The 27,990-nt window shown below is 46.7% G+C and overlaps 1 protein-coding gene across 2 annotated transcripts in view; it reads right to left on the bottom strand.

Annotated features, from left to right (window-relative positions):
* LOC137617865 (MRN complex-interacting protein) overlaps positions 1-27,612 on the bottom strand; it is a 74,955-nt gene extending 47,343 nt beyond the window's left edge. Inside the window, exon 1 of one of the 2 annotated variants that reach the window (XM_068347815.1) lies at positions 27,492-27,612. The gene's annotated coding sequence lies outside the window, so the exon portion shown is untranslated. Of the gene's footprint in view, positions 1-27,011; positions 27,113-27,491 lie in introns of those variants that run through there. The other variant, XM_068347814.1, reaches the window with a different exon arrangement.
* Positions 27,613-27,990: the final 378 nt, after the last annotated feature.

Raw genomic sequence — 27,990 nt, 5'->3', positions numbered from 1 at the left:
TTGCGTCCATTATTTGCTTAACTGACATATTCTTCCGATATGTCAGTGAAGTTGCAATGGCTCTCACCTTGTGAGCCTTTACTTTTAACAGACCGAAGTTCTCCTCCTCACATAAGAGGTGAGCTTCTCTTATCATCTCCCTCAAGAAGAATGATAAGGCATTCTTCGAGAGGGGCTTTTGTGGATCCTTTACCGAACACCATAAAGAACTGGATGCACCTCTTAAATTCTTTGTCCGTGATAAACATGCCCTGAGGGCTCTAACTGGACAGAGGAGTCTCTCCTCCTCTTGGCCCACTAAATTTGTGAGGTTAGGAACCTCAAACGTCCCTGGCCAGGGTTTGGATGGGTTCTCATTCTTATCGAGGAAGTCGAGCCTTAACGCACATACTGCTCCATCCTGGTTGAAGCCCACCTGGTTCTCTATAGAATGAATCTCGCTGACCCTTTTTGCTGTGGCAAGAGCCATCAGGAACAGAGTTTTCTTAGTTGCGTCTCTAAGAGTCGCTTGCGAGATGGGCTCGAACTTCCTGCTGCATAAGAACTTCAAAACCACGTTCAAATTCCAAGCCGGGTGTGTCAATTGAGTCTGTTTAGTAGTTTTCAAACGACTTTAAAAGATCCTTCAAGTCTCTATCTTGTGTCAAATCTATGCCTCTGTGCCTAAAGACAGCCAAAAGCATACTCCTGTATCCTTTTATGGTGGATACGGCCATCTTACAGTCTTGCCTGAGGAACAATGGAAAATCAGCTATCTGGCTCACAGAGGTAGTGGTTGAAGACACTTTGCGCTGTTTACACTATGATCTAAAGGTCTCCCACTTCGATTGGTAGACTCTCTGTGAAGAGACCCTCCTTGCTCTGGCGATTGCTCTTGCAGACTGTGAAGAAAAGCCTCTCGCTCTGACAAGCTTCCCGATAGTCTAAAGGCAGTCAGTTGTAGAGCGAGGGGGTTTTGATGATACCTCTAGAAGTGGGGCTGTTTGAAGAAAACTTTGGACTTGGAGGAAGGCTTCTCGGAAAGTCCATTAACATCTCCACCACCTCTGTGAACCATTCTCTTGCTGGCCAGAATGGAGCTATCAAGATCATTCTCCCTGCCTCGAGGAGAGCGAATTTCTTGATGACTAGGTTGATAATCTTGAACGGGGGGAACGCATAAGTGTCTATCCCTGTCCAGTCCATCAAGAAGGCATCTACTGCTATTGCTTCCTTGTCCGAGACTAGGGAGCAGTAGTTGGGGATTCTCTTGTTCTGGTTGGAGGTGAAGAGGTCTATTGAAGGCCTCCCCCATAACTTCCACAGCCTCTGGCAAACCTGATGGTTGAGGGTCCATTCTGTGGGCAGAACCTGCCCTTTCCTGCTGAGCATGTCTGCTCTTCTGTCCCTACACGAATCTTGATAAAAGCTCTACGCCATTCTCCTTCACCCACAGAAGGAGCTCTCTTGCTGTCTCGTACAGGGACAGAGAGTGAGTCCCTCCTTGCTTCTTGATGTCAGGCAGGGGCGTGGTGTTGTCTGAATTGACTTCTACTATTCTCCCCGAGACCGAGTCTTTGAAGGCTTTCAATCCTAACAGAATGGCCATCAACTCTTTCCTGTTGATGTGCCATTCGCTCTGTTCCACTTCCCAAGAGCCTGAGACCTCCCTGCTCCCCAGTGTTGCTCCCCATCCTGACTCCGAAGCGTCTGAGAACAACACTAGGTCTGGGTTCTTCCTGAACAGGGAGATTCCTTCCCCTAAAATCAACGGATCCAATCACCAACTCAGATATCTCTTGATCTCTGCTGGAATGGGGAAGGAAAAGGAGTCCTCCTGATTCTTCCTGTCCCATACTCTTGAAAGGAAGTGTTGTAGAGGTCTGAGATGCAACCTTCCCAGGGTGACGAACTGCTCGAGCGAGGAGAGGGTGCCCAGCAAACTCATCCAATCCCTCGCCGAGCACTTCTGTCTCCCCAGGAATTCCTGCACCTTCTCGAGGCACCTGGTTTGACTTTCTTGGGAGGGAGAAGCCCGAAAACGAGCTGAGTCCAGAACTACCCCCAAATAAAGAATCGTCTGACTCGGTTCGGTCTGGGACTTCTCCTTGTTGATGATGAGACCCAGTTCCTGGGTCATCATAAATGTTTTGTGTAAGTCCTCCAGACACCTGTTCTTCGACCGGGACCTTATCAGCCAGTAGTCCAGGTATAGGGATACTCTTATCCCCTCTTGATGAAGCCATCCCGCCACGTTTGCCATTACTCTGGTGAAAACTTGAGGGGCCGTGTTGAGGCCGAAACAAAGGGCCTTGAATTGGAAGCACTTGCCCTGGACTACAAATCTTAGGACCTTCCTTAAAGTCGGGTGGATGGGGATCTGAAAGTAAGTGTCTTGTAAGTCCAGAGACACCATCCAGTCCCCTGGACGGACCGCTGCCAGCACCGACTGAGTCGTCTCCATGAACGAAGACGTTCAGTGCGATGACATCTAGAACGGGTCTCCATCCACCCGAGCTCTTGTGCACCAGAAACAGGCGATTGTAGAACCCTAGGGAAGCTAGTTCCAGGACCGGTTCTATCGCTCCCTTTTCCAGCATCTGGTTTACCAACTCCAGTAGCGCCCCTTGCTTCACGGCGTTCGAGTATTGCGCCACTAAGGCTAGTGGTGTTCTTGAAAGCGGAGGCTTCTTCAAGAGGGGGATCTTGTACCCCTCTCTGATGACCGAGAGGGAACAGGCGTCCGCCCCTCTTTCCTTCCAGGCGTGCCAAAAGTGTGACAGCCTTGCTCCTACTGCTGTCTACAGGACTTGAGCCTCATTTCCTAGCGCGGGCCCTGAACGTCTCTCTGGTCGCTCTACTGCCCGTCTCCTGCCTTCTTCCTCTGAACTCCGTCCCAGTTGGGGCTCTATCCCGAAAGAGCTGCTGAACTTTCCTCTCCTCTTCTCCAAAGATGACGGATTCCCCGGTAAAGCCTTCCTTGCGGAGCGTGTCAGGAGGTCTTGCGAAGCCTTTTGTGTCAGCGAAAGGGTAATGTCCCTGACTAGGGACTCAGGAAAAAGATGTTCCGAGAGAGGGGCGTATAGGAGCTCCACCTTCTGTGCGACCGTAACCGCTTTGGTCGTGAAGGAGTATAATAGAGCCCTCTTCTTCAGAACTCCCGCAGAAAACAGGGAAGCCAACTCGTTTGCCCCATCTTTTTGAGCCGTATCCATACAGGCCATAATACTGGTTAGGTCTTCTGTCCCTGTGGCTTGTATGTGTTCTGCTTTCCTGGCCAGTGTTCCAAGTGCCCAGTCTAAGAAGCTGAACACTTCAAAGGATCGGAAGATTCCTTTGACGAGGTAGTTTAGCTCCGACATAGACCACATCACCTTAGCAGAATTAAGGGCATGTCTCCTAGATGATTCTACAATGCCGGAGAAGTCCCCCGGGGAGGAGGCAGGTACTCCCAGGCCAAGAGCTTCTCCAGTCTCATACCACATGCCCGCCTTAGAGGCAAGTCGAGCTGGTGGAAACGAGAAGGTGGTCTTCACTGCTTGTCTACGCTCTTTCAGCCAGTCATTGATCCTAGCCAGAGCCTTCTTTGCCGAAATCGACAGTACAGTATACGTCACCAATAATTAGTCCAATACAGCGACACAGGGAAAGCGAGCGAAAAACCCGATGGCGGACCACCAACGATGTTGTCAGTCCAACCGGCAGAGATGATCTGAGGAACAGAAAACGGGAATGATTCCAAGTACCACCCTGTAAGGGTTGTTAACCACCTAACCGGACAACCACCACTCGGCTGTTGCCGCAAGTTTTGAAAAATCTGCCCGACGACAGACACTATAGCTATAGCTATATATATATAACTGCCAGGTAAGTTCTATTCGTAAAAAGGGTCCATTCACCCCAACTCTTGGTCTTCCATAGCACTTGAGTGGTGCCATCCTCTCAATCAAGATCTCACTGGAAGAGGGAAGAACAGGAGTCACCGACCTGAAAAGAAGGGTGATGAAGGTCATCGAAGCTCCTCCATCAACCAGGTAACAGAAAGTGTACAGGGCCGTACACTCCTGTGTCAAATGGCTACCAGGGTAGCTGGAATTGCCAGGTTATGTAGGGATGGAAGGGTGGCTGGGCCTGCAGGAACTCGCTGCAGAGAGGACTTCTCGAAGTTTACCATGATCCCTAGATCCTGGCAAACTTCGAGGAGCTTGTCTCGGTGGCGAAGAAGGGTTGCCTCCGAGTCCGCTAGGATCAGCCAGTCGTCCAAATAACGAAGGAGACGGATGCCGATCCAGTGAGCCCACGAAGAGATCAGAGTGAACACTCTGGTGAACACCTGAGGGGCTGTGGAGAGACCGAAGCACAGCACCTTGAACTGGTAGATCTTGTTGTCTAGGCAAAATCTTAGGTACTTCCTTGAAGACGGATGGACTGGGATCTGGAAGTACGCGTCCTTCAGGTCCAGTGTACACATGAAGTCTTGTGGTCTCACTGCGAGTCTGACCGTGTCTGCCGTCTCCATACTGAACAGAGTCTGCTTGACAAACCCGTTCAGGGTTGAGAGGTCGATGACTGGTCTCCAGCCTCCAGACGCCTTTCTCACAAGAAAGAGTCGACTGTAGAAGCCTGGGGATCCGTCTACAACCTCCTGGAGAGCGTCCTTCTTCAACATGGTCTGTACTTCTGACGAAAGGGCTTGAACTCTTGCTGATCCCATGGCAAGAGAGCTGAACGACACTGGATTCGCTGTCAGGGGAGGTAGAGAGTCTGTGACCGGGACGCGATAACCCTGAACGATCACGGAAATCGTCCAGGTATCTGCCCCGAGTTGCTGCCACCTTGTCGCGCAACTTTGTAGGCATCCCCCCACTGGTGGACATGCAGGGGGACTGCCAACCCTAGCATTTACGGCCTCGGCCGTTACCTCTAGGGTTCTTGCCTCCCCTGGAGGACTTCTTGCTCCTTCTGCTCTTGGCAGGAAAGGGCTTAGACACCTTCGGCTTCGCTGCATTGATCTTCTTCGTGTCCTTAGCTGGACGGGGCTGTTGAGCCGCTGGAGGTTTGTAGGGCCTCGATGTCAGGGCCCTATGAATGAGGGAATCCTGGTTGGACTTCCTTCACCTCTCAGCGGTAAGCTCCACGTCCTTAGGCTCAAACAAACTCTTACCGAACACGGAAGAGTGTCTGAGCCTGCTAATCTCCGAACTGGGAACCTTCTGGTGGAACCTCTCAGCCACAGCGTCCCGACGTTTGAGAATCGTATTGGCCCACAAGCTCGAGACTTGGTGGGCCAGAAACTCAATGGTCCGTGTGCCTGAGAGCAAGAAAGTCTCCAGTGCCTTCCTGGTGCTTTCTTTGGAGAGGTCCTCAGACTGCACCAGGATGCCCAGAAACCCCAGCCAGATGTCAAGCTACGAAGTTGCCTGCATGGCACACTTAGCGACCTTCTCCTGGCTTAGGATCTCAGTAGCTGAGTAGGACACGTGCCGGTTGGAGAGTCTCTCTAGAGGGACTCCCCTGGTGAGTTCTTCCACGGAGTGATGAATCGGAAGACCGAGACAAGACTCCTCAAGGATCTCAAAGTACCTCCTCTGATGGACTCAAGGAGGAGGGAGGAGCTTGTTACTGGGGCTGAATCTGCTGGAGGAGGCAAGCTCAGAGAGCTGGCCCTCGACCTTGTCCCTGGCACTCTTCATCCCCTGAGACCAGGGCAAAGCTGCACTGGCCCTAGAGGGTTTCTGGGTGCCGTAGACGCGGTCTAAGACCGTGTCCTTGCCTTCACGAGGAGGAATCTCAGGGTCTGGGATTCCGTTGAGGTTCCTCATTAGGGTCAGGACTTGCCAGAAGGCGTGTTCTGACTCTTGGTGCTCTCCTCCTGAAGGACTGGCATTGAAGTCTCCCGTCCCCAGTGGCTCTTCCTGGAGGGACACGTGGACATCCTCGGAAGGTCTAGATGGTTCCTGCCTGATTCTTGTTGACGATTTAGGGATCGTCTTAGAGTCCTTCGGTTCCCTTCTGGGCGGGATACAGGACTCGAGTAACGATGGGTGCAGGCTCTTTTCCACCCCTGGACGAGAAGACTTCTCAGGGAGAGGCGGAATTTCCCCCATTAGTGAGATGGGGGAACGGTCCAGCTCATCCGACTCTTCTGAGGATGGGTAATCCTCATCCGCAGGGGAGGGAGAGAAAGCCTGGGGGGGGGGGAAAGGAGCCTTGCGCAAGGATCTGCGAGGAGACAAAATAGGCCTTGGAGGTGTTTCCACGGGAGAGACTCCTCTCTTCCTCTTCAGGGGGGAGGAAGCTGCCACTGATTTGTGGCCCATGTCAGAGAGGGCGGGCTTCATCGCCTGCACAAGAGCTCTGACCAGGGTACCGAACCAGGGCTGCTGGCTGACAGTCGCGCTGTCAGACACTCCCTCTGGAGGGAAGGGGATCGTTCGACCCCTTGGAGGAGTCGACAAATGCGGGTTCGCCTGAGAAGCTGAAAGGAAGAGTCCTTATACCTGTCCGGGAACAGCCCCTCCTCCGGCGAGCGCGCTGTTCTGCACTTGCGGGGAGGGGAACGAGACCTGTCCGCTGGAGGTCGCGTGATGGGCCCTGATCAGGGTCGCGCGCGAAAGGATCGCGTGACACAAGACATAAGGTGTGGGGATCGGTGTCGACCGCGGACATACAGGTCCCACAAGGGCGGCCGGGAAGTCCAGAGCAAGTACGCATAGTAGTAGAGGCCAACTTCAAACACACTGGAAAAGAAAAAGCAAAAACAGATTAAATATGGCAGTCAAAGCGAGGGAGAGAGCAGACAGGTCTGTTCTCTGCCCTGGAACAACTATACTCAGCTTCGAGCTTTTGCTCAGAGAGTTTATGCCTCAACTGAAAAGGAGTACAATTTAACCATAAAAGAAACACTTTCTGGTACAACTCAGGAACATAAATGGGGGTCTACCCTTAAATCTGCACTCTTTGGTGTCGATGCAACAGTTCCTCCTTTACTTAAACCAGATGGCTCAGTCACTCACTGTCCAAAGGAAAAGGCAACCCTTTTGGCTGATGTTTTTGACAGTAAACAGAGTAACGAGAAACTTGAACTTCCTCATTCCTGTTTTCCTGAGGCTAAACTAACTAGTTTAGCTTTTCGATCTCGTGAGATTAAAGCTCTGTTGGTGGACCTTGATGCTTATGGAGGTGTAGACCCAAATGGTATTTTTCCTTTGTTTTTTATAAAGACAGCAGATTTTTTAGCTCCAAAGTTATCTGTTATTTTGCGCAAGTTAGCAAGAAGAGGAACTTTTAGCACTAGTTGGAGAATTGGTAATGTTACTCCTCTATGTAAATGTGTTCGTGGTAGCTCAAGTACCACTGATTACCGCCCAATTTCCATAACTCCCATATTATCTAAAGTTTTTGAACGTCTTCTGGCAAAACATCTTAATAGGTTTGCTGAAGGTAATCATCTACTCCCTAGTTTGCAATTTGGTTTTCGTAAAGGCCTTGGAGCATGTGATGCCCTTCTTACAATCTCCAATGCTGTACAGAAATCCCTTGATTGTGGTCGGGAAGTTCGTATGATTGGCCTTGATTTTAGTGCTGCCTTTGACCGTGTTAATCATGAGGCCCTTGTTTTCAAACTGAAACAGTTGGGAGTGGGTGGGTCGTTTCTTAGCATTATTATTGATTTTTTAAGTAATAGATCTCAAAGAGTTGTTGTTGATGGGCACCATAGTGATTATAGGAATGTGATATCCGGTGTTCCACAGGGTAGTGTTCTTGGCCCATTACTTTTCATACTAAATACACATGACATGTGGTTTGGCCTAGAAAACAAGCTTGTTCCATATGAAGATGATGCTACTCTCTTTGCATCAATTCCATCCCCTGAATGTAGATCTAGGGTTGGTGAATCCCTTAATAGAGATTTAGCTAGAATTAGTGCATGGTGCAAATTATGGGGTATGAAGTTGAATCCTAACAAAACTCAAAGTATGATTGTAAGTAGGTCAAGGACGGTGGCTCCTCAACATCCGGATCTCAGTATTGATAATGTTTCTTTAAATATGTATGACTCTTTCAAAATTTTAGGTGTGATTCTCGACAGTAAATTTACTTTTGAGAAACATATAAGGTCTGTGTCTTCTTCAGTTGCACAAAAAATAGGCTTATTGAGAAAGTCTTTCAAGATTTTCGGTGATCAATCTATTCTGAAGAAGTGTTTTAATTCTTTCATTCTACCTTGTTTTGAGTATTGTTCTCCTGTCTGGTGTTCAGCTGCTGATTCTCATCTTAATTTGTTGGACAGAAACTTACGGTCTATTAAATTTCTTATTCCTGATCTAGATATTAATCTCTGGCACCGTCGTTCAATTAGTTCATTATGCATGTTGCATAAGATTTTTCATAACTCTGACCATCCTTTACATTCAGATCTCCCAGGACAATTCTATCCTGTTCGTAATACTAGGCAGGCAGTTAATTCTAATAGCCAGGCCTTCTCCATCACGAGGCTCAATACTACGCAGTACTCTAGAAGTTTTATTCCAGCTGTGACCAAGTTGTGGAATGATCTTCCTAATCGGGTGGTTGAATCAGTAGAACTTCAAAAGTTCAAAGTTGGAGCAAATGCTTTTTTGTTGACCAGGCGGACATGAGTCTTTTTATGGTTTATTTATGACATATTTGTTTTTGTTGTTGTTAATAGTTTATATATGACATGTCTGATTTGACGTTGTTACTTATTTTAGAATGATTTATTGTTAATTTGTTCTCTTCATTTATTTATTTCCTTATTCCCTTTCCTCACTGGGCTATTTTTCCCTGTTGGAGCCCCTGGGCTTATAGCATCTTGCTTTTCCAACTAGGGTTGTAGCTTGGATAGTAATAATAATAATAATAATAATAATAATAATAATAATAATAATAAAGTGAAGCATTCACCGGTGTGTGTGAGGGGGGGGGTTAGCTAGCTACCCCTCCCTACCCCCCGCTAACTAGCGGCGGGGTAGTAACCCTCATTAAAACTTTTATGGCTCGTCATTCCGCTACGCCGAAGTAATTACCCCATGTAAATAGCGTGGTTTGTATTTCAGTTACGGAACAAAACTGGTTTTAAAAAAACGTTAAAAATATTGATAGTACAGTATTCCAGTAAAAGCTTCCTTCTTCATTAACAAATTACATTGGAATTAAACCTGAAACATGTTATTTTCATTAGTAAAATAAATTTTTTAATATACTTACCCGATAATCATGTAGCTGTCAACTCCGTTGCCCGACAGAATTCTACGGGAGGGATACGCCAGCTATCACTATACTAGAAGGGGGTGTACTCACCAGCGCCACCTGTGGCCAGGTACTACAGTACTTCTTGTTGACACCTCCTCAATTTTTCCTCGGTCCACTGGTTCTCTATGGGGAGGAAGGGAGGGTCAATTAAATCATGATTATCGGGTAAGTATATTCAAAAATTTATTTTACTAATGAAAATAACATTTTTCAATATTAAACTTACCCGATAATCATGTAGCTGATTCACACCCAGGGGGGTGGGTGAAAACCAGTGTACATGACTAAAGGATAGCTAAGTATCCCGTATTTCATATAATCAGTTATCTCAAAATAACAATGAAATAATAAGTACCTGGTAAGGAAGTCGACTTGAACCGTTACTCTGCCTTTATTAAGTTCGTCTTCCTTACTGAGCGCAGCGTTCCTCTTAGGAGGCTGAATCAACTCTAAGGTGCTAAAGTATATAGGGCTGCAACCCCTACTAAAGGACCTCTACACAACCTCTAACCCAGGCGCTTCTCAAGAATGAATTGACCACCCGCCAAATCAAAAGGATGCGGAAGGCTTCTTAGCCTACCGTAACAACCATAAAAACAACAATAAAAGCATTCAAGAGAAAGGTTAAAAAAGGTTATGGGATTAAGGGAATGTAGTGGCTGAGCCCTCACCTACTACTGCACTCGCTGCTACGAATGGTCCCAGGGTGTAGCAGTTCTCGTAAAGAGACTGGACATCTTTAAGATAAAATGATGCAAACACTGACTTGCTCCTCCAATAAGTTGCATCCATTATGCTCTGCAGAGAACGGTTCTTATTAAAGGCCATCGAAGTGGCTACGGCTCTCACTTCGTGGGTCCTTACCTTCAGCAAAGCAAGGTCTTCCTCCTTCATGTGAGAATGGGCTTCTCTAATCAGAAGCCTTATATAATACGAAACCCCGTTTTTGGACATGGGCATCGAAGGTTTCTTGATTGCACACCATAAGGCTTCTGACTGTCCTCGAATAGGTTTTGACCTATTAAGATAATATTTCAGAGCTCTGACAGGGCAAAGAACTCTTTCTAGCTCGTTACCTACCATGTTGGAAAGGCTAGGGATTTCAAACGATCTAGGCCAAGGACGTGAAGGAAGTTCATTCTTAGCTAAAAATCCGAGCTGTAAAGAACATGTCGCAGATTCGGATGTGAACCCAATGTTCTTGCTGAAGGCATGAACCTCACTGACTCTTTTAGCTGTTGCAAGGCAGACGAGGAAAAGAGTCTTGAGGGTAAGGTCCTTGAAGGAAGCTGACTGGAGAGGTTCGAACCTAGGCGACATAAGGAACCTTAAGACTACGTCTAGATTCCAGCCTGGAGTGGGTAAACGACGTTCTTTAGAAGTCTCAAAAGACTTAAGGATGTCTTGAAGGTCCTTGTTGGAAGAAAGGTCCAAACCTCTGTGGCGGAGAACTGAAGCCAACATACTCCTGTACCCTTTAATCGTAGGAGCTGAAAGGGATCTCTCATTCCTTAGATGTAATAGGAAGTCAGCTATTTGGGTTACAGAGGTATTGGTAGAGGAAACTGCATTGGCTCTACACCAGCTCCGGAAGACTTCCCACTTGGATTGGTAGACTCTACGAGTGGATACCCTCCTTGCTCTGGCAATCGCACTGGCTGCCTCCTTCGAAAAGCCTCTAGCTCTAGCGAATCTTTCGACAGTCTGAAGGCAGTCAGCCGAAGAGCGTGGAGGTTTGGGTGCAACTTGTCTACGTGAGGTTGACGTAGAAGGTCCACTCTTAGAGGGAGAGTCCTGGGGACGTCGACCAGCCATTGTAGTACCTCTGTGAACCATTCTCTTGCAGGCCAAAGGGGAGCAACCAGTGTCAGCCGTGTCCCTTCGTGCGAGATGAACTTCTGAATGACTTTGTTTATGATCTTGAACGGTGGGAATGCGTAAAGGTCGAGATGGGACCAATTCAGCAGAAAAGCATCCACATGAACTGCTGCTGTGTCTGGAACTGGGGAACAGTACAAAGGAAGCCTCTTGGTTATGGAGGTGGCAAACAGATCTATTGTCGGCTGACCCCACAAGGTCCAAAGTCTGTTGCACACGCTCTTGTGAAGGGTCCATTCCGTGGGGATGACCTGATCTTTTCTGCTTAGGCGATCTGCTGAGACGTTCATGTTGCCCTGAATGAACCTCGTAACTAGGGTGAGGTTTAGACTTCTTGACCAAATGAGGAGGTCCCTTGCTATCTCGTACAGGCTCCTCGAATGGGTCCCTCCCTGCTTGGAGATGTAAGCCAAGGCTGTGGTGTTGTCGGAGTTCACCTCCACCACCTTGCCTAGCAGGAGGGACTTGAAGTTCAATAGGGCCAAATGAACTGCCAGTAGCTCCTTGCAGTTGATGTGGAGCGTTTCCTGTTCCTTGTTCCACGTTCCCGAGCATTCCTGTCCGTTCAAGGTCGCGCCCCAGCCCGAGTCTGATGCATCCGAAAAGAGATGAAGATTGGGGGTCTGAATCGCTAACGATAGGCCCTCCCTGAGAAGGAGGTTGGTCTTCCACCACAAGAGAGTGGTCTTCATCTCTTTGGTGACCGGGATAGAGACTGCTTCGAGCGTCAAATCCTTGTCCCAATGAGCTGCTAGATGGAATTGGAGAGGGCGGAGGTGGAGTCTCCCTAGCTCGACGAACAGGGCTAACGATGAAAGGGTCCCTGTGAGACTCATCCACTGTCTCACCGAGCAACTGCTCCTCTTCAGCATGCTCAGGATGCAATCTAGGGCTTGGCTTATCCTTGGGGCCGATGGAAAAGCCCGAAAATCCTGACTCCGAATCTCCATTCCCAGGTAAACAATGGATTGGGAGGGAATGAGCTGGGACTTTTCTAAGTTGACTAACAGACCCAGTTCCTTGATCAAGTCCAAAGTCCAGTTGAGACTCTCCAGACAGCGACGACTCGTGGAGGCTCTCAACAGCCAGTCGTCTAAATAAAGGGAGGCTCTGATGTCCGATAAGTGGAGGAATTTTGCAATATTCCTCATCAGATGCGTAAACACCATAGGAGCTGTGCTTAGGCCAAAACACAGGGCTTGGAATTGGTACACAACCTTTCCAAAAACGAATCTCAGGAAAGGTTGGAAGTCTGGATGAATAGGAACGTGAAAGTAAGCATCTTTCAGATCCAACGAGACCATCCAGTCCTCCTGCCTGACCGCTGCTAGGACCGACTTCGTCGTCTCCATAGTGAACGTCTGCTTGGTGACATAAGCATTGAGCGCGCTGACGTCCAGCACCGGTCTCCAACCTCCTGTCTTCTTGGCCACCAGAAAGAGACGGTTGTAGAAGCCCGGGGATTGATGGTCCCGGACTATAACCACTGCCTTCTTCTGTAACAGGAGCAACACCTCCTGGTGCAACGCTAGCCTCTTGTCCTTTTCCTTGTAGTTGGGAGAGAGGTTGATGGGAGAAGTGGTCAGAGGGGGTTTGCGGCAGAATGGTATCCTGTAACCCTCCCTCAGCCACCTGACAGACTGGGCGTCTGCACCTCTCTTTTCCCAGGCTTGCCAGAAGATCTTGAGTCTGGCTCCTACTGCTGTCTGGAGAGGAGGAGAGTCAGTGTTTGCCTTTTGAAGTCTTGGAACCTTTCCTAGACTTGCTCCTGGAAGAGTCTGGACGGGAGCTTCCTCGGCTGGGGGCTCTACCACGAAAGGGCGGAATAAACCTTGTAGCAGGAGTATCAGCCACTGGGGTGCGACAAGTCCTGGGGACTGAGGGAGCAACCTTAGTCTTACGAGCTGAAGAGGCCACAAGATCATGAGTGTCCTTTTGAATCAGGGCCGCAGACAAGTCCTTGATAAGCTCTTCGGGAAACCAGAACTTAGAGAGCGGAGCGAAAAGGAGTTGAGACCTTTGACAAGGTGTGATGCTGGAAGAAAGAAAGGTGCAAAGTTGCTCCCTTTTCTTAAGAACTCCTGACACAAACATTGAAGCAAGCTCGCCAGATCCATCCCTAATTGCTTTATCCATGCAGGACATTAAAAGCATGGCCGAGTCCTTGTCCGCAGGGGAGGTCTTCTTGCTAAGGGCCCCCAGGCACCAGTCTAGAAAATTGAACATCTCAAAGGCACGAAATACACCCTTTAGGAAGTGGTCTAGGTCTGAGAAGGTCCAGCAAACCTTAGAGCGCCTCATTGCTGTTCTACGAGGAGAGTCGACCAAACTTGAGAAGTCAGCCTGGGCAGAGGCAGGTACTCCCAAGCCTGGTTCCTCTCCTGTGGCATACCATACGCCCGCTTTAGAAGTGAGCTTAGTAGGTGGGAACATAAAGGAAGTCTTCCCTAGTTGCTGTTTAGACTGCAACCACTCCCCTAAAATTCTTAAAGCTCTCTTAGAGGACCTAGCAAAGACGAGCTTAGTATAAGTTGACTTAACAGGCTGCATGCCCAGCGAAAACTCAGATGGAGGAGAGCGGGGGGTAGCAGAGACAAAATGGTCCGGGTATACCTCTCTGAAAAGAGCCAGGACCTTACGAAAGTCAATGGGTAGAGGAGAAGACTTGGTTTCTTCCACGTCTGATGAGGGATCCAGGTGCGCAGCTTCCTCCTCAGAAACCTCATCACCAGAGTGTAGCGAAGTGAGAGGTAATGTAACAGTGGTATGCTGAACAGCAGAATCTGAACAAGCGGGTGCATAAACGCTTGTGGTTTCATCCTCAAGTCTCTGTTGCTGAGTTAAAACCTGAGGTTCAGGCTGCAAGGACTGGTCAAGAAGAGTAGTGGAAGGTAGGCGCATAGGCTGAGGTGGCTGACTCCTGGCATGAGTTTCTTGTCTCAAGAGTTGCGCTTGCTGTAAGGGTTGCGGATGCGCAGTAGCAGGTTCCTGAGGAACGAGTTGAGGTTCCTGAGGTGTGAGCTGCGAGAGTTGAGGTAGCGGCTGCGCAGAACGCAGTTCTTGTCTCGCGAGTTGAGGTTCCTGAGGTGCTAGCTTAAGGTGTTGAGGCTCTCGCCTTGAGGAGGGTTGAGGTTGCTGCAGCGAGAGCTGAGGTGGCTGCCTCATGGCTGGAAGAGGTTGTCGTACCTCAAGAGATTGTTGCCTCGCTGGTGGAACCGTAAGCGGAAGCGGAGGAAGTAAGGCATAAGCTTCCTGCTCCCATTGCTGAGGTTGCCTTAAGGAAGGCGGAGGTTGCTGCACACCGCTGGTAACTGGCAACTCAGTACGCGGTAAGGTATCCTGAGGAGCCTCAACTTCGTACGCCTGGCAGACTGGACTGTGGTTAGGCGGAGCAATCGCAGGAGGAGGTGTAACCTTCTCAGCCTGACACTCACGCATTAAGACCGCAAGCTGTGACTGCATGGACTGCAGTAAAGACAACTTGGGGTCGGCAGACGCTAAGGTCTGCTGAGGCAAAGCCTTAACAGAAGATGAGGTCTGTTGCGGCATTACCTTACCCCTCTTAGGAGGTGTGCAGTCACCTGATGACTGCGGAGAGTCAGAGCTAATCCAATGACTGCAACCAGGTTGTAGAGCTCTTGAGGTCTGGACTTTGCGTTTGAGAGGTCTTGAGACCTGAGTCCAGCGTTTTCTCCCTGACATTTCTTCAGCAGACGAGTAAAAGACGGGCTCAATCGTCTGCGGGTGGGAGTGACGGTCTCTGTAAGACACGCCCGCAACCACCGAGGATACTTCTGTGCGCCGATCAAGGCCTGCCGAACCCTTTTGCCCTTCGACATTGCTTCTCCCCTGGGCTTGGGAGCTTGCAAGAGGTCCCGGACTGGGAGGACGACTGGCACGCACAGAAGTACCCTCACGCACCACACTGACACTGACACTAGCACTTGGCACCGCACTGACACTAGCACTTGTCACAGCACTGGCACTATCACCTCCCACTGCACTTTTGACCTTAAGTTCTTTGACTTCTGCCATAAGAGACTTATGATCACTAACCACCGATTCCACTTTGTCACCTAAAGCCTGAATGGCACGCAAAACAACGGACATATCAGGTTGAGTACTAATAGTAGGTTCGGGGGTAGCCACTACAGGGGGAGGAAAAGGAAGAGGATCATGAGGTGAGGAAAAAAGTGAAGAGCGAGAAGAACTCCTCCTAACTCTCTCTCTCTCTAACTTGGTTGAATATTTCAGGAATCGAACAAATTCAAGTTCCGAAAGACCGGCGCATTCCTCACATCGATCTTCCAACTGACAGGGTCTTTCCCTACAGTCAGAACAAGCGGTATGAGGATCTACCGAGGCCTTCGGAATACGCCTATTACAAGACCTACATCGTCTATGGGGTGGGGCTTGTGAAAGGTCAGACATCTTGAATCAAAGAGTTAGTCAAGGGGGATTCCAAATCAAGCAAAAAGATCGTTAACCATTAAACAGAACTAAATAAAAGCTATCTAAGCTAATAGAGAAGTTTCCAGTATAGCGACAGCCGAAATCTGAGAGAAATACTTCACCAAAAGCCGTGAACAATACTCCAAGATTATAAGCGTATCCCAGAACGTCTTGCCGGAAGCACGACAGAGGAAAAATTGAGGAGGTGTCAACAAGAAGTACTGTAGTACCTAGCCACAGGTGGCGCTGGTGAGTACACCCCCTTCTAGTATAGTGATAGCTGGCGTATCCCTCCCGTAGAATTCTGTCGGGCAACGGAGTTGACAGCTACATGATTATCGGGTAAGTTTAATATTGAAAACTTTGTTTCAAGAGAAACAATTAACATAAACTTTTAACAGAATAAACAAGCTTATTTTAATTATAAAGATAATATAATCCCTCAAGCCTTTATTATATCCCCAATAATTTATCAATATATAAACTTACTATAGTATAAGTAAAAAAAAAATCTTAAAATGTTACAAATTTTATATAATTTGTATTTTTCCTATCTATACAAACCAGAGTCATTTACTGTAAATGGGGTTACTACTAATCAAGTTTTCTACAGCTGGCCTATCAAACATTTGGTTGATTGCGTCATGCTTTGTGCTGGATAAACGCAGCGCATGCGCAGGGTGCAAGCGGAAGGTTGCTCACAGCGTCTCCCCCCAATACAGTTGGTCACGAAGAGAAGAAGTTGTTCTCTCACTTCCTCACTACAATCGAGCCTTTCGCATTCATCTCATTTACTCTTTTAGTGTTTAGCTCTATTGACTTATGTTTTATCCTTAATTCAAAGTCATTTGTATGACTATTCATTAACTGTGAGTTACGCGTGATTGCTTATGTCCAGTAAATCTCATTATTTATGTTTTTGCCCAAGACGCAATAGCAACAATTGTGGGGTCCCTATGAGCCGGGCGGAAATAGACACACACCCTATGTGTTCCTCTTGCCTAGACAAAGAGATATTCAAGAAAATCTCCATGTAACTATTGCAGGGAGTGGCCTCCCTCCCAATGGGAGAGTTATGTTTCTCATTGCAGGAAACTTAAAAGAGATTTCGATGTTGCTGACTCTCCTCCCGACGGGAGTTAGAAAAGAATATCATTCTATACAGCAAGAACCTCCCTTCAATTTTTCACGTCGGGAATTACCTGAAACCCTATCTTCAAGCGACACTCATATTCAGAAGATTGTCAATTCCACACAGCAAGAAATGGAGGAGCCAGGTCCCAGTTCACTATTCAGTATGATGAAGTATGAACAGGCGCATTCTATATACCCGTTGGAGGGAGCCTAGAGTTGAGAAAGCTATTCCCCTAAGCCGAGAGGCAAGAATGTTGGAAGAAGAAAGTCTAAAATTGCCAGCATGTTCCTAGGAACCAAGTTTGCCATATGACATGGGGTCTCTAAGCTTAAATCTTCTCTACAGAGTTTTGAGAGATCCTTAGAAGCTTATAATAAGGGTGGCCAAACCACATGAGCTGCAGCCACGCCCCAAAGCTTACCAGAACTACGAATTTTCTTAAGTTCATCTTCTCCCTTACCAAGAGTAGGGAGTCGAGTGGCAGCTTTTATCATTTGTGTCAAAGCCTTAATAGAAAAATTCAAGTGAGTGGTGTAAAAGCTATGTCTGACACTGATGCCAAATTTTCTCTCAAAAATCGTCTCTTATCTGTATATGTATTTATAACAGTATCCAGTGTCATAGCCACATTTGAATATTTAACAGAAAAAGCAATTTTTCCAGAATTCATGAATTTTAGTAGTGAACAAATGTTATTTTGTTTTATTTTTTAATTGTAAATACAAAAAAATTTAAGAATTACAGTTTGTAATATTTATTTAACCAAACAATTACTTTTATTTTCAATGTCTCTTTCTCCAGTTCAAATGCTTGAAAACAAAATACTTGAAGTCATTTGCTTTCGAGCAATCTGTCTTTCAAGGAAATGTTAATTCGAGAAATAATTTTTTGAGCAATTGATTCCGAGGATTTGGTTTTCGAACAATTGATTTCAAGGATTTGGTTTTCGAACAATTTACCGGACACCGATGTAATTAGCTCTCTTGCCGAGCAAATTTACCATAGAGAACAATAGCTAGTTACATTATGCCAGGTTAGGTTCGACTGTAAACCTGTAACTTTGTTTACAGTGAACCCTCGTTTATCGCGGTAGATAGGTTCCAGACCCGGCCGCGATAGGTGAAAATCCGCGAAGTAGTGACACCATATTTACCTATTTATTTAACATGTATATTCAGACTTTTAAAACCTTCCCTTGTACGTAGTACTGTTAACAAACTACCCTTTAATGTACAGAACACTTAATGCATGTACTAACGTACCCTAAACTAAAACAGGCACAAATATTAAGGGCGACTTTATATCATGCGTTTCCTAAACACGCCAAAAAGCGCGATAAAAAATGGCAACCAATGTTTTGTTTACATTTATCTCTGATTATAATGAAGAAACAAACACATTTACACATCTGTGTATAGGTTAGTTTCTGCATCGATTATATTGATTATTCAGTACAGTATGTTGATTTGGTTATTACTAATGTTTTACTTAATTTTTCTTAGGACTTCCAAATGAAATGTTTTTCTTTATGACGCCGCCTGAAACGACGGCGTCATAAAGTACGCTCAGTAAACAAACTAAGGAATTTAACGCGCATGATGAAAGTGATAAATAATGATATTACAGTAAAAGCTTTAATAAAATGTTATTTTCATTAGTAAAATAAATTTTTGAATATACTTACCCGATGATCATGTAGCTGTCAACTCCGTTGCCCGACAGAAATCTACGGTCGGGATACGCCAGCGATCGCTATCCAGGTGGGGGTGTACACAACAGCGCCATCTGTGAGTAGGTACTCAAGTACTTCTTGTCAACAAGAACTCAATTTTCTCCTCGGTCCACTGGTTCTCTATGGGGAGGAAGGGTGGGTCCTTTAATTCATGATCATCGGGTAAGTATATTCAAAAATTTATTTTACTAATGAAAATAACATTTTTCAATATTAATCTTACCCGATGATCATGTAGCTGATTCACACCCAGGGTGGTGGGTGGAGACCAGCATACATGTTAACAAAGAAGCTAAGTATCCCGTATTTCATTTTATCAGTTATTCAAAATAACAAACATAAAATAAATAAGTACCTGGTAAGGAAGTCGACTTGAACCATTACTCTGCCTTTTTTAAGTACGTCTTCCTTACTGAGCCTAGCGGTCCTCTTAGGATGCTGAACGACTCTTAGGTGCTGAAGTATAAAGGGCTGCAACCCATACTAAAGGACCTCATCACAACCTCTAACCTAGGCGCTTCTCAAGAAAGAATTGACCACCCGCCAAATCAACCAGGATGCGGAAGGCTTCTTAGCCAACCGTACAACCCAAAGAACAACAATAAAAAGTATTCAAGAGAAAGGTTAAAAAGGTTATGGGATTATGGGAATGTAGTGGCTGAGCCCTCACCTACTACTGCACTCGCTGCTACAAATGGTCCCAGGGTGTAGCAGTTCTCGTAAAGAGACTGGACATCTTTGAGATAGAATGATGCGAACACTGACTTGCTTCTCCAATAGGTTGCATCCATAACACTCTGCAGAGAACGGTTCTGTTTGAAGGCCACTGAAGTAGCCACAGCTCTCACTTCATGTGTCCTTACCTTCAGCAAAGCAAGGTCTTCTTCCTTCAGATGAGAATGTGCTTCTCTAATCAGAAGCCTGATGTAGTAAGAAACTGCGTTCTTAGACATTAGTAGCGAAGGCTTCTTGATAGCACACCATAAGGCATCTGATTGTCCTCGTAATGGCTTTGACCTTCTTAGATAGTACCTAAGAGCTCTAACTGGGCAAAGTACTCTCTCCAGTTCGTTCCCCACCAGGTTGGACAGGCTTGGGATCTCGAACGATTTAGGCCAAGGACGGGAAGGAAGCTCGTTTTTAGCCAAAAAACCGAGCTGCAAGGAACATGTAGCCGTTTCAGATGTGAAACCTATGTTCCTGCTGAAGGCGTGGATCTCACTTACTCTTTTAGCTGTTGCTAAGCACACCAGGAAAAGAGTTTTTAATGTGAGGTCCTTAAAAGAGGCTGATTGGAGCGGTTCAAATCTTGATGACATCAGGAACCTTAGGACCACGTCTAGATTCCAGCCTGGAGTGGACAACCGACGTTCCTTTGAGGTCTCAAAAGACCTAAGGAGGTCCTGTAGATCTTTGTTGGTGGAAAGATCCAAGCCTCTGTGGCGGAAAACCGCTGCCAACATACTTCTGTAACCCTTGATCGTAGGAGCTGATAGGGATCTTACGTTCCTTAGATGTAACAGGAAGTCAGCAATCTGGGTTACAGTGGTACTGGTTGAGGAAACTGCATTGGCCTTGCACCAGCTTCGGAAGACTTCCCATTTAGACTGATAGACTCTTAGAGTGGATGTCCTCCTTGCTCTGGCAATCGCTCTGGCTGCCTCCTTCGAAAAGCCTCTAGCTCTTGAGAGTCTTTCGATAGTCTGAAGGCAGTCAGACGAAGAGCGTGGAGGTTTGGATGTACCTTCTTTACATGAGGTTGACGCAGAAGGTCCACTCTTAGAGGAAGAGTCCTGGGAACGTCGACCAGCCATTGCAGTACCTCGGTGAACCATTCTCTCGCGGGCCAGAGGGGAGCAACCAACGTCAGCCGTGTCCCTTTGTGAGAGGCGAACTTCTGAAGTACCCTGTTGACAATCTTGAACGGCGGGAATGCATACAGGTCGAGATGGGACCAATCCAGCAGAAAGGCATCCACGTGAACTGCTGCTGGGTCTGGAATCGGAGAACAATACAACGGGAGCCTCTTGGTCATCGAGGTAGCGAACAGATCTATGGTTGGTTGACCCCACAGGGCCCAAAGTCTGCTGCAAACATTCTTGTGAAGGGTCCACTCTGTGGGGATGACCTGACCCTTCCGACTGAGGCGATCTGCCATGACATTCATATCGCCCTGAATGAACCTCGTTACCAGCGTGAGCTTTTGATCTTTTGACCAAATGAGGAGGTCCCTTGCGATCTCGAACAACTTCCTCGAATGCGTCCCTCCCTGCTTGGAGATGTAAGCCAAGGCTGTGGTGTTGTCGGAGTTCACCTCCACCACCTTGTTTAGCTGGAGGGACTTGAAGTTTATCAAGGCCAGATGAACCGCCAACAACTCCTTGCAATTGATGTGAAGTGTCCTTTGCTCCTGATTCCATGTTCCCGAGCATTCCTGTCCGTCCAGTGTCGCACCCCAGCCCGTGTCCGATGCGTCCGAGAAGAGACGGTGGTCGGGGGTCTGAACAGCCAATGGTAGACCTTCCTTGAGAAGAATGCTGTTCTTCCACCACGTTAGAGTAGACCTCATCTCTTCGGAAACAGGAACTGAGACCGTCTCTAGCGTCATGTCCTTTATCCAGTGAGCAGCTAGATGATACTGAAGGGGGCGGAGGTGGAGTCTCCCTAACTCGATGAACAGGGCCAGCGATGAAAGTGTCCCTGTTAGACTCATCCACTGCCTGACTGAGCATCGGTTCCTTCTCAGCATGCTCTGGATGCATTCTAGGGCTTGATTGATCCTTGGGGCCGACGGAAAAGCCCGAAAAGCTCGACTCTGAATCTCCATACCCAGGTAGACAATGGTCTGAGATGGGACGAGCTGGGACTTCTCTAAATTGACCAGGAGGCCCAGTTCCTTGGTCAGATCCATAGTCCATCTGAGATTCTCCAGACAGCGACGACTTGTGGGAGCTCTTAAAAGCCAGTCGTCTAAATAGAGGGAGGCTCTGATGTCTGCCAAGTGAAGGAATTTCGCAATATTCCTCATCAGTCTGGTAAACACAAGAGGTGCCGTGCTTAGGCCAAAGCACAGGGCTTGGAACTGGAACACAACCTTTCCAAAGACGAATCTTAGGAAAGGTTGGGAGTCTGGATGGATGGGGACGTGAAAGTATGCGTCTTTCAGGTCTAACGAGACCATCCAGTCCTCCTGCCTGACCGCTGCTAGGACCGACTTCGTCGTCTCCATCGTGAACGTCTGCTTGGTGACAAAAGCATTGAGAGCACTGACGTCCAGCACCGGTCTCCAACCTCCTGTCTTCTTGGCTACCAGGAAGAGACGGTTGTAAAAGCCCGGGGATTGATGATCCCGGACTATGACCACCGCTTCCTTTTGTAGCAAGAGCGACACCTCTTGATGCAACGCTAGCCTCTTGTCCTTCTCCTTGTAGTTGGGAGAGAGGTTGATGGGAGATGTAGCTGGAGGGGGATTGAGGCAGAACGGAATTCTGTATCCCTCCCTTAGCCACTTCACAGACTGAACGTCTGCACCTCTGCTCTCCCAAGCTTGCCAGAAGGTCTTGAGTCTGGCTCCTACTGCTGTCTGGAGAGGAAGGGAGTCAAAACTTGCTTTTTGCGGACTTGGAACCCTTCTTGGACTTGCCACGCTGACTGTCTGCACGGGTACCTCCTCTGCTGGAGGCTCTGCCACGAAAGGGCGGGATGAACCTAGAAGCAGGTGTGTCAACTGCTGCAGGGCGGAAGGGTCTAGGCACGGAAGGTAAGGTTTTAGCCTTACGTGCAGAAGATGCCATCAGATCATGAGTATCCTTCTGGATAAGCGAGGCAGCCATCCCCTTAATAAGCTCCTCCGGAAACAGACACTTGGAGAGAGGAGCAAACAACAGCTCTGACTTCTGGCAAGGAGTGATACCAGCTGATAAGAAGGAGCAAAGATGTTCTCTCTTCTTAAGGACTCCTGAGACATACGAAGCCGCAAGTTGGCCAGACCCATCCCGAATTGCCTTGTCCATGCTAGACATGATCAGCATGGCCGAGTCCTTATCTGAAGGGGAAGTCTTCCTGCTTAAGGCTCCCAAACACCAATCGAGGAAGTTGAATATCTCGAAGGCACGAAAGACTCCCTTTAACAGATGATCTAAGTCGGAAAAGGACCAGCAGATCTTCGAACGTCTCATAGCCAACCTGCGGGGAGAGTCAACCAGACTTGAGAAGTCGGCCTGGGCAGAGGCAGGAACCCCCAAGCCGGGTTCCTCTCCCGTGGCATACCAGACGCTCGACTTAGAAGCAAGCTTGGGAGGTGGAAAGACAAACGAAGTCCTTCCCAGTTGCTTCTTGGAATGCAACCAGTCCCCCATAACCCTCAAAGCTCTCCTAGATGATCTGGCGAGAACAAGCTTGGTGAAGGCAGGCGCAGCAGACTGCATGCCCAGAGCAAACTCGGAGGGAGGAGAACGAGGGGTTGCAGACACAAACTGCTCAGGATACAAGTCCCTGAACAAGGCAAGGACTTTGCGAAAGTCTAAGGATGGAGGCGTAGACTTGTGTCCTTCAATATCAGAGTGAGGGTCATCCAGATGTGCAGCTTCATCATCCGATACACCATCATCCGAAAGCTGAGTTGTAAGTGGCAAAGGCAGAGCAGAAAGCTGAACGGCTGAATCCGGCAGAACGGGTGCATGCGTACCTGCGGATCCAACATCATGCCGCTGCTGGAGGGTCTGCGAGGAGGCAACAACAAAAGCAGAGGGCTGGTGTGTGGGCGGGGCTGCGGTGGGTTGAGGAGCATGCGGTATGGTATGCAGAGCATGCTGTAAGGTATGCGGCTCATGCTGCATGGTATGCGGAGCATGCTTTAAGGTATGCAGAGCATGCTGCATGGGCTGAGGAGAATGCCGCATGGTGCTGGAACCCGGCAACTCCTGATGCGGCAGCTCACGCATGTTAGCAGATGGTGCAGCAAGAACATGCGTCTGGCAGGGAGGACTGCGCATTGGTGGAGGAGCTCTCACAGGTGGTGTGTGGGAGCAGGCAGCCGCAGTATCTGCCGAGCGCACAACCTCTGCGGGTTGTAGGTTAACAGGAGAGGTGTTAACCTTTTCGGCATGATACTCCTGCATGAATGCCGCAAGCTGAGACTGCATAGTCTGCAGCATAGACCACTTAGGGTCTACTGTGGTTGGAGCAACAACAGACGGAGCAGTAGCCTGTTGAGGGACCACTCTACCTCTCTTGGGAGGTGTGCAGTCATCAGATGACTGCGGCGAGTCCGAACTAACCCAGCGGCTACACCTGGGCTGTTGGACTCGCTCGGAAGGGACCTTACGTTTGAGCGGTCGTGAGACCTTGGTCCACCGTTTCCTCCTGGAAACCTCTTCCACAGACGAGGAATGTAAGGGCTCATTCGTCTGTATGTGGATGGGACGATCCTTAACAGATACGTCCGCAACCACTGAGGATACATCCGTGCGCCGATCAAGGCCTGCCGAACCCTTTGGTCCTTCGACATTGCTTCTCCCCTGGGCTTGGGAGCTTGCAAGAGGTCCCGGACTGGGAGGACGACTGGCACGCACAGATGTACCCTCATGCGCAACACTGACACTGACACTTTGCACATCACTAGCACTAACACTTCCCACTGCACTCTTCGCTTTCAGCTCTCTGACATCTGCCAAGAGCTGATTACGTTCACTAACTAATGACTCCACCTTATCACCGAGAGCCTGAATGGCACGCAACATATCAGCCATTACAGGCTGAGCACTCGTAGCAAGTTCGGGAGTCACCACCACAGGGGAAGGAAAAGGTTGAGGGGCATGGGGAGAGGAAAAATCCACAGAGCGAGAAGAACTCCTCCTATCTCTCTCCTTCTCTAACCTACGTGCATATCTAAGGAATTCGTTAAAATCGAATTCCGAAAGCCCAGCACATTCCCCACATCGATCTTCCAATTGACAGGATTTACCCCTACAATTGGAACATACGGTGTGAGGATCAATAGAGGCCTTCGGAAGACGCCTAGTACAAGTCCTAACACTACACTGCCTGTATTTAGGAACTTGGGACTGGTCAGACATCTTGAATTTAGAAGTAGTCAAGGGGGGATTCCAAAATTAAGCAAAGTTCGTTAACCAATGAACCAAATTAATTCCAAAAGCTTGCTAAGCTAAGGATAAAGCTTCCTGAATAGCGAAGGCTATAACTTTAGAGCAAATACATCACCAAATCGTGAACAAAGACTCCAAAATCAACAGCGTATCCAAGTAGGTCTTGCCGGCGGCACGACAGAGGAAAAATTGAGTTCTTGTTGACAAGAAGTACTTGAGTACCTACTCACAGATGGCGCTGTTGTGTACACCCCCACCTGGATAGCGATCGCTGGCGTATCCCGACCGTAGATTTCTGTCGGGCAACGGAGTTGACAGCTACATGATCATCGGGTAAGATTAATATTGAAAAATATGTTATTACAAATATTATTTACCGTATCTATATAAAATCATACATACGTAGCAAAGCAGGAAAACAATCTACGAGAGAGAGAGAGAGAGAGAGAGAGAGAGAGAGAGAGAGAGAGAGAGAGAGTTGTTTTACATACGTAAATGTAAATTTTAAACAAAAAAAAAATAGCCCCATTTCATATAAAATAGATTACAAATATTTTACTTTATCATATTACAGTAGTCTGTATAATACTGTAAAGTTCAGTACAGTATGTTGTTGTTAAAGTCGTGGCGATGAAATTCTCACGAAACAAAAACACGCCATTTGAGTACAACAGCTGATTCTCTCTCTCTCTCTCTCTCTCTCTCTCTCTCTCTCTCTCTCTCTCTCTCTCTCTCTATCTCTTCGTGTTATACAATACTTACATTTAGATGAAGAAACTAAAATTAGTTTTGTTAGTGTCAATTAAATACGAAACGAAATAATTAGGCCGAGTCTACATCCATTTCAATCATAGCTAAAAATAAGGCATCTGATTTCATCAGCAAACCACTATTTTTTGGGAAATATCATTTTATTCTAGAAAATTGCCACTCTTTAAATAGTTAATTACCCATTAAGAAAGCGTGTACTTTTGTTTTTAAATTTCGGGTTTGTTTTAAAAATCGAGTATTGTTGACTTCTTTTTTTTTTTACTTTTGGCTGTGATTAGATCAGCTGTCATCTAGCTGCCGCTCTTGAGTGTGTACGAATACACTAACAAAGTATCATTTATACCATTTCTTAACTTATTCAAACCGTCTACAGTATACAGTTGATATTACATAAGCACCAATGTGTTATAACCTATCAAATTTTTTTTGTTTATTACATTTAAACCCCCTCTCTCTCTCTCTCTCTCTTTCTCTCTCACTCTCTCTCTCTCTCTCTCTCTCTCTCTCTCTCTCTCTCTCTCTCTCTCTCTCTCTCTCTCTCTCTGTGGGCTACTTTTCACTACCTCCCATTCCTTACCTCTCTCTATCTCTCTAACAAATGATATCTTTGTTGCTCCTCAAAGTTTCATTTATATTGAAAATCAATCACGATTCAATTTTCCTTACTTTCTCCAATCTCGCACCATCGGTCACATCGCGGTATTTTCGATATATCTGGAAAATCCGCGATATATGTATATACATGGGTTATGAAAAAAATCCGCGAAGTGGTGAATCCGCGATGGTCGAACCGCGAAGTAGCGAGGGTTCACTGTATATTTAAGTATTTGCTGGAAATTTGTTAGTGACACATGTATTACATATGTTTCGGGGTGTATGTATAATAGCGGCCACCTGTATGTATGATGACAGCTGACTGAGAATACTGCAGTGTAAGGAGGGTTCGCAGGGGGCGATTAGCCCCTCCCGTAAGGTACGTAGGTAAGGACACGGCTTTTAGGTTAGGTTAAGGGGTGAAGGCTAGTTTAGTTGGTGTCCATATCCCTTAACCTTACCTAAAAGCCGTGTCCTTACCTACCCCTTAACCCAACCTAAAAGCCGTGTCCTTACCTACCCCTTAACCCAACCTAAAAGCCGTGTCCTTACCTACCCCTTAACCCAACCTAAAAGCCGTGTCCTTACCTACCCCTTAACCCAACCTAAAAGCCGTGTCCTTACCTACCCCTTAACCCAACCTAAAAGCCGTGTCCTTACCTACCCCTTAACCCAACCTAAAAGCCGTGTCCTTACCTACCCCTTAACCCAACCTAAAAGCCGTGTCCTTACCTACCCCTTAACCCAACCTAAAAGCCGCGTCCTTACCTACTTTCCTAACGGGAGGGGCTAACGCCCCCCTGCAAACCCTCCTTACACTGCTGTATTCTTAGTTATCTGTCATCATACATAAGTTTCTAAATTGTTATAAATATAGTACTTCCTTTACAAACTGGAGTAATGTATGCATTTTTTTGTTATTTACTCATCCCCCTAAAAACTGACGATTGTTATAGGCTATTGGAGAGAAACTGAAACAAGTTATTTGAGTCAGAAATAATGGTAAGAAATGCATTAAGTATAGTTCACGCATTTGCCAATAAAGTATAGTATAATGCTATTATCAACAAATTTTCGACATAATTACCTTAACCTCTTTTAACCAGTAGTAAACTTTAAGGGGTAATAAGGTAGAGAAAGATAAAAGTTGAATTTTGTCAACATTAAGCCTGTAGTAGTAGTAGTAGTATGCACTAATATTTGTAAAAACTCTCTCTTCGTTTTCATTATATTTAGATGATTTGTGGCTCTATTTTTTTCTTTTTTCTTTTTTTACTATTTTTAACAGCTCGACGTGTATGATCATGTATTCCTTCGAGCACCAAACATTAAGATTAAGTATTATTTTTCTAAAAAAAAAAAAGAAGACCTTTACAAAGATTTTCTACGGTGCAACAAGGGTATTTGAAGATTAAACCAAGCTGGCTTATAATCAATGCTACCCGATAGGGCGATAGACATAGGTTTATGGGTTTGTGATGCAGTGTCAGAACATTTGGGATAATGGATGTGCAAAAAAAAAAAAAATCACTATGGACCTACTTAAGTTAGGCCTACTCCATCTTACTTTATTCTAAGGGCGGCTTCCCTGGTCCTATCAGGCAGGGGAATCCTACCCACTACATGACATGCACGTTCAATTCATCATATACATTCTTGGGTATTTTGCGCATTACTCTGCATAACTGGTGTTTAATGTCAAATCATCATTATCTAACACATAACGAACAAGGTCTTATTTTTTTCTTGAACGAAATATTTATCATTTATCAATTTTCGAATTTCAATTTTGTTACCAACGGAATGGATATTTACAAAGCTTACATCCTTAGTATTCATGGTCAGTATTTTCAGCTAATCTCTTTTATTTAAAATCATAAGCTTTGCGATTTCTTGAATCCCCTATATGATTGTCTGGTTTGTTCAATTTGGTACAATTTATAGATTTTATATGTTGAGTTACATTCCTTGGAGGCGTAATTTTCTGAAAATTTCCCCACATTTTATCATCAGTCGTGAATTTGCAATCTTTTTCAAAATGCCTATACCTTTGACAGTGGCAGTAG

The sequence above is a fragment of the Palaemon carinicauda genome, chromosome 24 (genome assembly GCF_036898095.1).
Source record: "Palaemon carinicauda isolate YSFRI2023 chromosome 24, ASM3689809v2, whole genome shotgun sequence".
NCBI classification, from domain to species: Eukaryota; Metazoa; Arthropoda; class Malacostraca; order Decapoda; family Palaemonidae; genus Palaemon; species Palaemon carinicauda.
This window is presented reverse-complemented; position numbering and strand designations above follow the sequence as displayed.